Source organism: Apium graveolens, chromosome 11 (assembly GCF_009905375.1).
Source record: "Apium graveolens cultivar Ventura chromosome 11, ASM990537v1, whole genome shotgun sequence".
Taxonomy (NCBI): Eukaryota; Viridiplantae; Streptophyta; class Magnoliopsida; order Apiales; family Apiaceae; genus Apium; species Apium graveolens.
The window spans coordinates 183513285-183524824 of record NC_133657.1 but is presented as its reverse complement, the minus strand read 5'-3'; the positions used below and the strand labels follow the sequence as shown (position 1 = coordinate 183524824).

Below are 11540 nucleotides of genomic sequence, written 5' to 3'. Positions count from 1 at the left end.
ACATATTTGATAGTTCTGAAAATATAATAATGCAGTTATTGGTGAAATGATTATCAAAAAAATTATAAACTTAATCTAGAAGTGAAAGTGAAGAACAGTCGTGTTTATAAAGTATAAATCCTTGGAAGAAGCCCTAATATTTCCAAGCTCTAATATTTGAGTATGACACTCAGATGATATTAGTAATAGACTTATACTCTACTTTTTTATTTGTTAACAGGCTAAACATTACTACCATAATATACTGTATCTTTACAGGTCTGAGCCTCCTCTCTCTTTCACATAAGGTTTTGATAGTCGACTCTCAAATCTAGGATTCATACCCGCCCCTTCTCCTTTTTCGGTCTTTCCTCCCTATCCCCTTTAGTTCTTCCCCACCATCTTTTCATCAATTTTTAATAAAACAAAGATTTATTTTTTTTTGATTAAATCTTGTTTAAGTACCTTGTTATCAAATTTGTTATTTGCCCATCTTTTTGGAATGTTAATATTCTGTTTTGATATTTTTTGTGTGTCCTATTACGGGTTCGGTAATTTCTGAGAAAAATTTCTATGATATTTTGGGAGATCTCTAAAACTCGTATCAAATATGGGACGATGATGAATATTGAGGTTACCTTTCACAATAAAAAATTATTCATAATTCTGAACATTGGGTTACAAAAGATTTTTAGTGCTACTAATTTCAGAAGTGACCTGGGTTGAATTACTCGAGATGTCATTATAATACTTTTTAGATCAAAGAATTTGCATATTCCAGGTGTTAAGCAATTTGAAAATAAAACAACTATTTTTTTAGCTTATTTTTTATTTACAATCAGATTGTATTAGACAGTTTGGAGGCTTGTTTCGGCTATAATATGTTAATGAAAATTTTGTCTATTCGTCAAAAAAACATTGCTACCAAATCAAAATGATTTTTTTGAAAATAAATATAAATGTAACATTTACGAAAATAAATATAAATGTAACATTTAAACTTATAAAATTGATACATGTTTTAGATTAGTGGTAAAATAGACTTGCCAACTCAGTTTAGGTTGAATTATATAAGCTTAAACATCATTAAAATCTTTTTGTGTAATGAAGTTAAATCATTTTTTTTGAACTGCGGTCATCCATATCTAGAAGCTGAAAAGAAAGTCCATTTCTCGAATATAAGTTTTAGTTAAAAATAAAATTTTGCAAACCATATACATGAAAATATTTGTTATTGTTTAAATATACAATCATCGGTCTATTACATAAAATTATTTATATTATATATATATATATGTATCGTCTTTCTAATCTTTATTTTTGTGAACCTACAAATTTTTTTCAAAAGGAAAATATGATCTTACAAAATAATAAGATCGAATAAGTTGTGTAACACACATCATGTTACACTTTATTAAACCAGACAATACAAGAATTGTAACTTAACTTTACAATACCTGAACAGAACTCGGTCTGTTACCATAACTACTTACAATCGTGAGTACAAACACAAATACGATTAGGAAATTTTATAACCTGTTGACACTCAGCAGAGGGATGTAAGCCACTATAGTCATTGTTACACATTTTCTTGCAACAATTTATATCACAATTTATGCTGCATGGCCCCAATAACGATGTGCACGTTTTCTTTCCTCCTCCCATTACTGCAACATATTTTTTAATGTTTAATTCACACATACAATTAATTTAAACAAAAAAATATGCATGGAAGCTATTACAATCAAACTGAAATTTGGCACTTAGATATTACCTATTGTTGTTGATGATGATAAAGGGGACTCTAGGGCGATTAGCAGGATACATACTAATGTCACACAGAATAGTTTCTTCATTTCTAATATATTTGAAGAATTTTATGCAATTCTTTTTTGTGCATGTTTTCTAAAGCAAAATGAGCCTATATATACACACAAATGGGCACTATCAACAATATTAAATAGTTATATATTTTCATTTATTACCTAGGTCATTAATGGAAATTTTATATCAAATATATTGACATCATGTTTTTTGCACAAGAATATATTGACATTATTACTTTCGCTAGTGTGTTAAATAAGATTAAATGAGATAAACTAGCATATTAATTAAAATTTAATGCTAAATATATCTTTGCCGATGTTTCATTTTTTTGTTTAAAAATTAATTAAATTCAGGAATAAGAAATCTACAATAAATTTTATGAAATATTACACATATTACTATACAAAGTAGATAAATTGTTTCAATATTATGCTAAACCGAAATCGAAAGATCAGATTATCAGTTCTATTATATTCGGTTCATATTTCATTTCAAAAATAGCATAAAACGATATACTTATTAGGATTTTAGAAAAGGTTTTCTTATCACTATTTTAAAAATAAGTGTAATTTTTTTTGCTAAATGGGTAAGTTACATCCACTATTCTGTTATTTACGCGTTAAATAATTAATTAAGGACGAAAATTGAACAGGAGTTGACGGAAATTCCAATTTTTTAAAAGGCAGAAAAGGTTGGTCACTATTTTGATAATTTAAAATTTTGGGCGTAATTTTAAAAATCGGTGTAAAATACGGTCACCGCTCTTTAATTCACTCTATTATATAAAATTTTATTTATTTATTTGAGGATCATATCTAGCCACCTTATACGAGAGGAATATTCATCCAAGTGCTGGACTCAAAGGATCAAGGATCAGGGTGTAAATATGACATACAGGGAATATGACATTTTAAATATACTACGAGTACACCAAGTGAGATATTTGATCGAATCTGATTGTCAACTCGATGTTCTCTAAAATGTGAATATCTACTCACCCTTTAATGGAGTTGTTGATGACTGCATGAGGATTTCAAGTACTTTGAACAATATTAGCATTGTATTTGTAAAATAATTTGAGAATAGAGCAGTAGATTGGTTAGCTCGCTCCTTTAATTCGAATCCAAGTTGTATAGTTAGAGGGGGTCTTGTCCCCGATCTTCAATTAATATTAGAAGCAGACTTGCTTTAATAAAAAAATTAAAGTTTTTCTTTAAAAAGATAAAAGTCTAACATAATTAACCCAGGTACAGTAAAAAAAAAGTAAGTATATAGATTACTCGGTACATATTTACACACGAATAGAATATGATGACAATGTAAAGTAATTCTGAAATAACTTTGTTTCTGTTTTTTTAACTCAAAACTTCTGGATCGTTAATATACATATACTAAATGACCATTGACAAGGAAGAGATTATTTTTGTATGTGTTGCATGTTTCGTTAGCAAATTTAATCACACCCGCGTACTAAACTTTTGTCTTATGTCTTTGGCAATAAGCAGAAGATTAGACAACAAACATCTTGAAATATGATTTCAATCCAAGACAATTCAAGTGTAAATTGGTTGATACTTGATTACATAACAATCAATTAACAATCGTGAGTACAAACACAAATCCTGTTAGGAAATGCAATGACATCTTGACAATAACCATAAGGATGTGCGTGCCTAAATTTATGTTGGCATTTCTTTATGCAACAATCTTCATTGCAAACTTCAAGGCTACATGGCCCCATGTATGTAGTACAATTTGCCTCTGCTTGTTTTACTGCAACAAATACTTAATTACTGCTTAATCCATGTATACTTAGTTTGCTTAATAAAAGAAATTATTATGATAATTTACAATAGTAAGTAATTGTAGTACCTGATGAAAAAGAGGGATGGAGGGTGATCAGTAAGATGCATAAAAATATTACAGAGATTACCTTCATCGTGTTATATGTCTCTTTACGTATGTTTTAAAGTTATACAGACTTATTTGTATCCCTGGTGCACATATATAGTAGAGCACATATATAGAGCGTGAGTTTTAGTATTAATTAATATTTTGAAACGTATTTTCTCTATTGGTAACTGGTAAGTGTATTTCATATTAGTAATGTTAAAATAGTTACTAAAATAGTTATAAATGTCATATATCACATGTTGTTTGGCTAAATATAAAAGTATCCTCTGCAGTTACATTAATAGAACTAATTGAATTTTTGTCATTTTGTGCCAATTTTTTGTAACTTTATTTTGTGTTTCTAGCATCACTCTTATGTTTTAATACATGCAACAAACTAGGAAAGTATATTGTTAGCAAATTGTTATCATACCTATATATACAAGTTTTATTTTATTTTTTGACTACGGTTGCATGTAATTTTGTGAAAGAAGAAGAATTTAATTTTGCCAAAGATATTGGGCATGATTTTGTGAAATATACCCAGCTAGACAATATGGGCAATATATTAATAAAAAGATTTTCAAAAAATATTCCAAAATGACACATTCCGTAATCTTAAAAAATGTTCCAAAATAGTAAATGGTGATTTTATTTGTGGTACTCGCACGAGATTATAATGGGAGAATAAATATCAATAATATACTGCCAATTAAGCATGGTGGAATATTTATTGAAACTTATCGTTTTTGTAAGTAAAATATTTTTTTGTAATATTTAAATTTATATATTTTAAAAATAAATATATGTCTCACACAAATATCTCGGAATATGTATAAATCGAATTGATAATCAATAACGAAAAATATTTTGTGTGGTACTTTTCTTTTTATATATTTGTTATAAAAGCATCGATTAAAATAGCGGGTCACGTTTCGTATACCACCTCGTTTAAAAAAAAGTTATATCCTACTTGAAAACCTATTATTTGCTCATATAATAATCTCAAATCGTATATGGTTTCGATCATATTTTATAATAGGAAAATGTATGTATATATACTCAAATCGTATATGGTTCTTCAACTCCTTTCACGTAAAGAATATTTTTAAAATATTAAAATTATTAAAATATTTTTCTCCATAATTTATATAAGTATATTAATTTCTCTGTCCCACTCATTTCTTACATATTTTTTCCTCATGTTTGGCACGTATTTTAATACTACTATAAAGTATGATTTTATAATTTTTTTTTAATTTTTTTTTCTATATAAAAATTTAAAATGTGTGAACATTCTCTGTCCCCAATGTAAAGAACCTGGAGGGAGTACTATTTATGAACACTGTTTTAAAATATTTTAGTATTTTAAGTTTTGAACTGTTACATTTATCGTTTAACTTTATTAGTTATGTCATTAATTTAATTTTTAACTAAATATTTACTGAACTATATTGAACAATGATATTATACTCGTTTTACTATTTATTATTAATTTTAATTAATATTCAAATACACATAACAATTAAGTTGTTGAAAAGAAATTTGTGCCTTTCAAAAAACACGTGATTATAAAAGATGATATAAAGGTGAGAAATAATAAAAATATTACAGAATGATGCGTATGATGCGTTTTCAAAATATTGACAAAAAATTGTGTTCTTTCGTCTGATCGTAAACATCAGTACCGATATCATTAGTATTTTTAACATAAACATTAATTATATATAGAACCGTTTCACTATAAAACACGAGAATCATGTTGGGCTGATAATGCTAAACCTGTCTAATGCTTACGTTCTGGGAAATTTTAGAAAATTAAATTTTATGAAGTATTATAAAAAAAATATTCGTGTCTCACGGCTAACTGTCAATTGTTTAAATATGTTTCGGCTCGTGTTTTAATCGTTTTGTATTTTAAATTCGAAATATGTGTTAAAAGAATATATTTATCAAAAATTGAAGATTTTTTTCATATTTGAACAGGAAAACATAATATCAATTAATTATTTGCAAACAAAATTCATAATAACATGCAGATATGTCTTACTCTTATTTTCAAAAAAAAATATAAATGAAGTAAAATTGACCTAGATATTTTCATAAAAAATGGATTAAATATAAATTAGGTGACTGATTGCGTTCAAAAAACTAAAATAGGTTACTAATTGCAAATTTGACTCAAAGAAATCATCAATTAACTTAATTTGATCATTACGTTAAATCGAAAAATAAAATTAACCAAAATCAAAAAATATTAACATGGGAGAATATGTCTCGTTCCAGGTTTCGATATGACTATTAAAACTTGTTATTTGACTCACGGAATCATGATGAAATCTTATTTTTAATCTTCAAAATCTCAAAAATAATTTAAGTAGGGAGAATCAAAACCAGATTTTATCATGATTTCGTGAACCAAATAGAAAGTTTTACGAATCATATTAAAACTCAAAACGAACTCTACAATTTTATGTTACTATTTTTTAATCTTGGATAATTTCAATTTTCGACCGAATGATCAAATTAAATTAATTAATGATCATTTTGACTTTGAGCCAAATTTGCTAGAGCAATGGACCAAAATGTCATTTTTGAGTGTTAAATGGTCCAAAATGCACTACTAGAAATAGTAGATACGACATCGGTACTTAGACATCGGCATGTAATGCACTCGATGTTAAAATCCTGTTTAATATCGGTTTAGAAAAAAATGATGTTAAATACGAATACTGACATCGGTTTCACATAGTAAGCGTTGTCTATGTTCAGAAATTAAAAAGGTCAAATATATGCTTTTAACTTTGACATCGGTTGATTTTGTTAACCGTTGTCTGTGGCCATTTTAAAAAAAAAAATTACTTGTCTTTTATCCCCCGGTTTCAGTACACTTTCCCCCCTTTAATTTTAACAAATTATTCACTTTATCCTTATTCCCCCTTTTTCCAAAATATCTCTCCCGCCACCCTCATCTCTCCCACTACCCTCGTCTCTCTCACCTTTCATATATCTCTCATCTCTCCCCTCTTTCTTTCTTACCGTCTTCTCACCTCTCATCTCATCTCTCATCTTTTCCCCGTCTCTTTCTCTCCTTTCTCCTAAACCCTAATTTCAGCCCCAATTCAAATTCAAGCGTTGGAGCTCTAAATTAGAGCAAATTAAGCTTCAAATTAAGTAGAGGTAGAGGCTTTCGAGCATCTGGAAGTTGGAGCAAATTAAACATTGAGGTTTTCGAGCATCTCGAGTTTTGTAACACTGAAGAGCATCTGGATGTATTCTTCTTATGGTTTATCTCCCCCTTTTTTACGGTTTATATCATGTTTATATTCTCTGTGCATGTATATAAGAAACGTCTTTTGGGGGGTTTTATGTTTTGTTTTTGGGGGTTTATTTTGTTCTGGTTTGTTTCTTTTGGGTGGTTTCTTCTTGGGGTTTTTTTTATCATAATGTGTTCTTAATTATGTGTTTGCAATAAGTAAGTATTTTTTGGGGGTTTTAATATGTGTTTTTTGGGGGTTGTTCATACATACTACTTTATTTTGGGGCTTCTGCTGCCTTTGACAAAACTTAGATGTTGTTTGATTTACTATCTTGGTTTATCAATTATGTTGGTATATAGACTTGTTACTTTTTAGAAGGAGGGTGTAATGATTTGTACCTTGTTTTTCGAAACTAAATTATTATTTTGATAGTTTTCTTTACGAATTGTTGAAACTTGTTGTTTTGTGGAAGGGGCGTAAAAAATTTGTACCTTATTTTAGCAACTGAATTATTATTTTGAAAGTTTATTGTATGAATTGTTGTTATCATAGATGATTGGTGCCATAGTGTATGTTAAATATTTGAAGGTATTAAGGAGGGATGAAGATCTGATTTTGTATTGAGCAATATATGTATGTCTAATCATTTATTCCTTGGTGCAGACTCTGCTTGAATTGTTTTGTGCGCAAGAAGTTGCAAATTTCACAAGTTTTTCCTCAGGAATACCTACAGAGAATACAAATTCATTGTCTTTGAAGAAACTGGCTCGGAATGACTCTCCCCCATGGCGAGAAGATGACAAAGATGGGCATTATGTGTTTGTTGTTGGAAATAATCTAACATCTCATTGTAACTACCTTCTCCACCGTATAGATATTATGTTCCTTGTTTCCATTCATCAATATTTGTTTCCGAATGTGTTCTTGTGTTCCTTTTTAAATTGGACTTTTACAGATAAGATTCACAGCAAGATGGGTGAAGGTACCTTTGGTCAAGTTTTAAAATGCTGGGACAAATAGGGGGAAGAAATTGTAGCCATTAAAGTTGTCCGAGGTGTTGAAAAATATCGGGAAACAACAATGATTGAAGTTGATGTGCTACAACAGCTTGGTAAAAATGAAAAAGGGGGTAACTGGTAAGATCAATCTGATTTGTTTTGACAAACTGTAGATGCTTATTGTAATTTGTTCCATTTGTAAATTGTGTTCCTTACCCTTAATATAGATTTCAAAAAATTGGAGCTATCCGCTACTCATTGATACTGCAAAAGCAGCCAACCGAGTGCGTGAAGCAATTGCAGAGCAAGGGTGGAAATTACGGCCGTAGAAAGAAGTCTAGTCGCACTGTTGTTGTCGTTTAATTGAGATATAAACCTACTCTCGAATCAGGTAATTTCAAATTGTGTAGGAGTATTGTATTACTGAACATATGGAGCTGTTAAACATTGATTGTTTATAGATTTTCCATACAAAATCCTAAACATGTAGAAAAATGCAATAGACTCACAAAGTGCTGTCTACCTAGTACAAACATTAATATATAAATAGACTTACAATCACTATAATAATCTTATTGGGCAGATGGTTCCTGAAAAAGCATTTTTTAAGTACTAGTACATTTTGTAATCAAGAGTCTCCTTTGTGCGCGTATATGCACTTCAGAACTTTTTGACAGCAAGATTACATTATGTCCAATATTATAAGCAGAGTGTTGTATATCAAACATGTATTCGTTCCTTTACTATGTTTTCAAGCAAAAAAAAAGAAGGCGAACGTTTTAATGAATAAATACCTCATAATATGCTCATATTCACCTAAAAATAGTGTAATATAAGGTGAAATTTGTTGCAAAGACATCACATTTAATCTTAAAACCGATGTATAGCACTGTAATAGACATCGGTTGTTAACTGATGTCAAAGGGTGATGACATTTAACATCACTCGCGAAGACATCAGTTCAGATTTTTTTTAACATCGGTTTAGAACCGATGTCTGATCCCATATTTCTAGTAGTGATGTCACTTTTGAAAATAATGGCCCAAAATATCACTTCATAACCGTACTTCGTCTTACGTTTTGTTTTTTTAATGCAAAACGGTACATAGTGTGTCATTTTGGTACTTTATTTTTTTAATCTCTTCTATATATAATAGGACAACAAGGGGATAATTAGTGAGATTAAAAAGTCTCATTGAAAATACTAAACTACCCTGTTTTTAATTTTTATATAAAAGATGTGCTTTGTGTGAATCGAACTCGAGATATTTCATTCACTTATACAAACTCATAGCACTACACCATAATGTCACATTTACTTTTTATCATACACATAATATGTAAGTGTCCTAAATGAATATTTTATTTAACTTTAAAGATGATTACTTGAATTCCGCAAAAAAAAGATAGTTACTTGAATATTTGTACAGTTAATTTTAACGAATTAAATTCCGGATACAAAATTAGACATAGTACATAAATGAATTATTATCTTATTTATTAATCTTTTTTAGTTTGAAAATGTATCTCATATATTTTTAACATATTTTATTATTATAAAAAGTAATTAAAATGTACATATATAATTTTTAAAGAAAATATTGAAAATAGAATCATTTATATATAAATAATCTATAATGGTATTACATATTTAGATGAGTTCGAATTATAATGAGTCAAAATATTTTTTTTTATTCCAATTTGAAATTAGAACTTGGCCCATTCTTCAAAAAATACTCGAAATTTGACTACATGACCCGGCCGAAAAATGTCGTCACATTCTACGTTTAGTAAATTTAAATTACAAGTTAGGCAAGAATATCTTACCAATAATGTGAATTTTTTTAATATCTTATGTTAATATAAATTAATTTATTTGAGGTGTTTATAAGATCAAATCAATTGATTATTTATATTACAATTAATAACTTCACTGGTAGAGCATTATTATTTTTGGGACTTGTCCCAATTTAAAAATATTCGAAATTTGATATGCGATCTTACGAGATTTTTCAAAACTACGATAATATATTAAATCGATTTATTTTTCATTTTTCACTTTAAAAAAATAGCTTTTTAAAAAGAATTCTTCTAGATAAATAATATTCATTGATCAAGATAATATTGTACAAATATTTTGAATTATTCAAATAAAAATTATATCTATACTATATTGTAACATCTGATTCAATGCATTTTTTATTATTTAAAGAAAAATATATATTGCAATATTATCAAATTATTATATGAAAAAATATTAGAGTAGTAATGAAAGGAACTTAAAAATGGTTTAAATAACGATATAATTATAATTTTTCCTTCGAATCCTTGAAAAAAAATCATGAATATTAATAATAAGTCTTTATAATATATAATTTATTTTTATGTTACAATCATGATTGATACTTAGTTGCGTAAAAACTAGATATAGATTGTTTGTCAGTGATAATATGAATACCATATATAAATGCAATTTATTTATTAGATAATTTTAATTTTTAAATAATTATAAATGCATGTTATTTAAGTAATCATTTGTCTCACTAGATGTTAATAGTATTATACATGTACATAAGATATTTAACATATAAATAATTGAAACCATCATAATTTAATAAGAAATGTAACATACTACAATTTACATACCGACACACACATAACTTAATGTTACTTTGGTAACGATAGTGTAAATAAAAAATTAACATTTTTCCATGCACACTTATGTTGAATTTCAAAAACTAACTCTTTTCATTAAAATCAACTTTTATATTAACAATAATGTAAATTTTACATTATTGTATATTATGATTGTAAGTCATCCGGACTTCACTTATACATTTTTTATTTTTTTAAATTGAGTAAGTTAATTGTAAGTTAGTAGTGAACTCGGTAATAATATAGACCAGTAGATATAATTTATTTAAATAAAAGTCAAATTTTTTGGTTAACTCTGTATTATGGTATTTTTTAACTTTTTTGTTAGTAAACATACTAACGGCATTATACAAATTAAGTATAATCATTTCGTTTTAAACGTACATTGACTACCCTATTTATATTCATCCATTAAATACAAATTATATAACACAAATAAGAATATATATATATATATATATATTTGTTTAATGAGTTATATTTGAAACGTTGTGTAATTTAGTATTGTCTTTTCTGAAAATAATACACATCAATAAACAATCAACTTTTATTTAATATATGTTAGACATTGTATAACATTTACAAATAATAAAATAATTAAGAACATTATAATTGTATGATGCATAAAAAATTTATAGAAAATGAGTTATTATGCTAGTTCTTTTATAATGTGCAAAATATTAGTTGAATTAACATTTTGCCTTAAAACGGTACATCATATAACGTTTTGTACCAAAATGGTACTTTATCTACCGTTTTGCGTATAAAAAAAATTCAAAAAGACAAAACGTTAGACAAAGTACTGTTTTATATTTTTTGCATAAACATTATAGGATGCGTTTTGAAATGATATTTATGGTCATTTTTAAGCCCCAATTAACATTCTGGGCTGCCACCCAATTTCCTTCGGGCACCTCTGTATATAACC

The 11540-nt window shown here is 27.6% G+C and overlaps 1 long non-coding RNA gene across 1 annotated transcript; it reads right to left on the bottom strand.

Annotated features, from left to right (window-relative positions):
• Positions 1-3339: 3339 nt before the first annotated feature.
• Positions 3340-3793, bottom strand: LOC141697358 (uncharacterized). Its single transcript, XR_012564675.1, has 2 exons — positions 3679-3793; positions 3340-3579 (listed from the first exon to the last, which is right to left on the bottom strand). It is a non-coding gene; the product is annotated as an uncharacterized LOC141697358 (long non-coding RNA).
• Positions 3794-11540: the final 7747 nt, after the last annotated feature.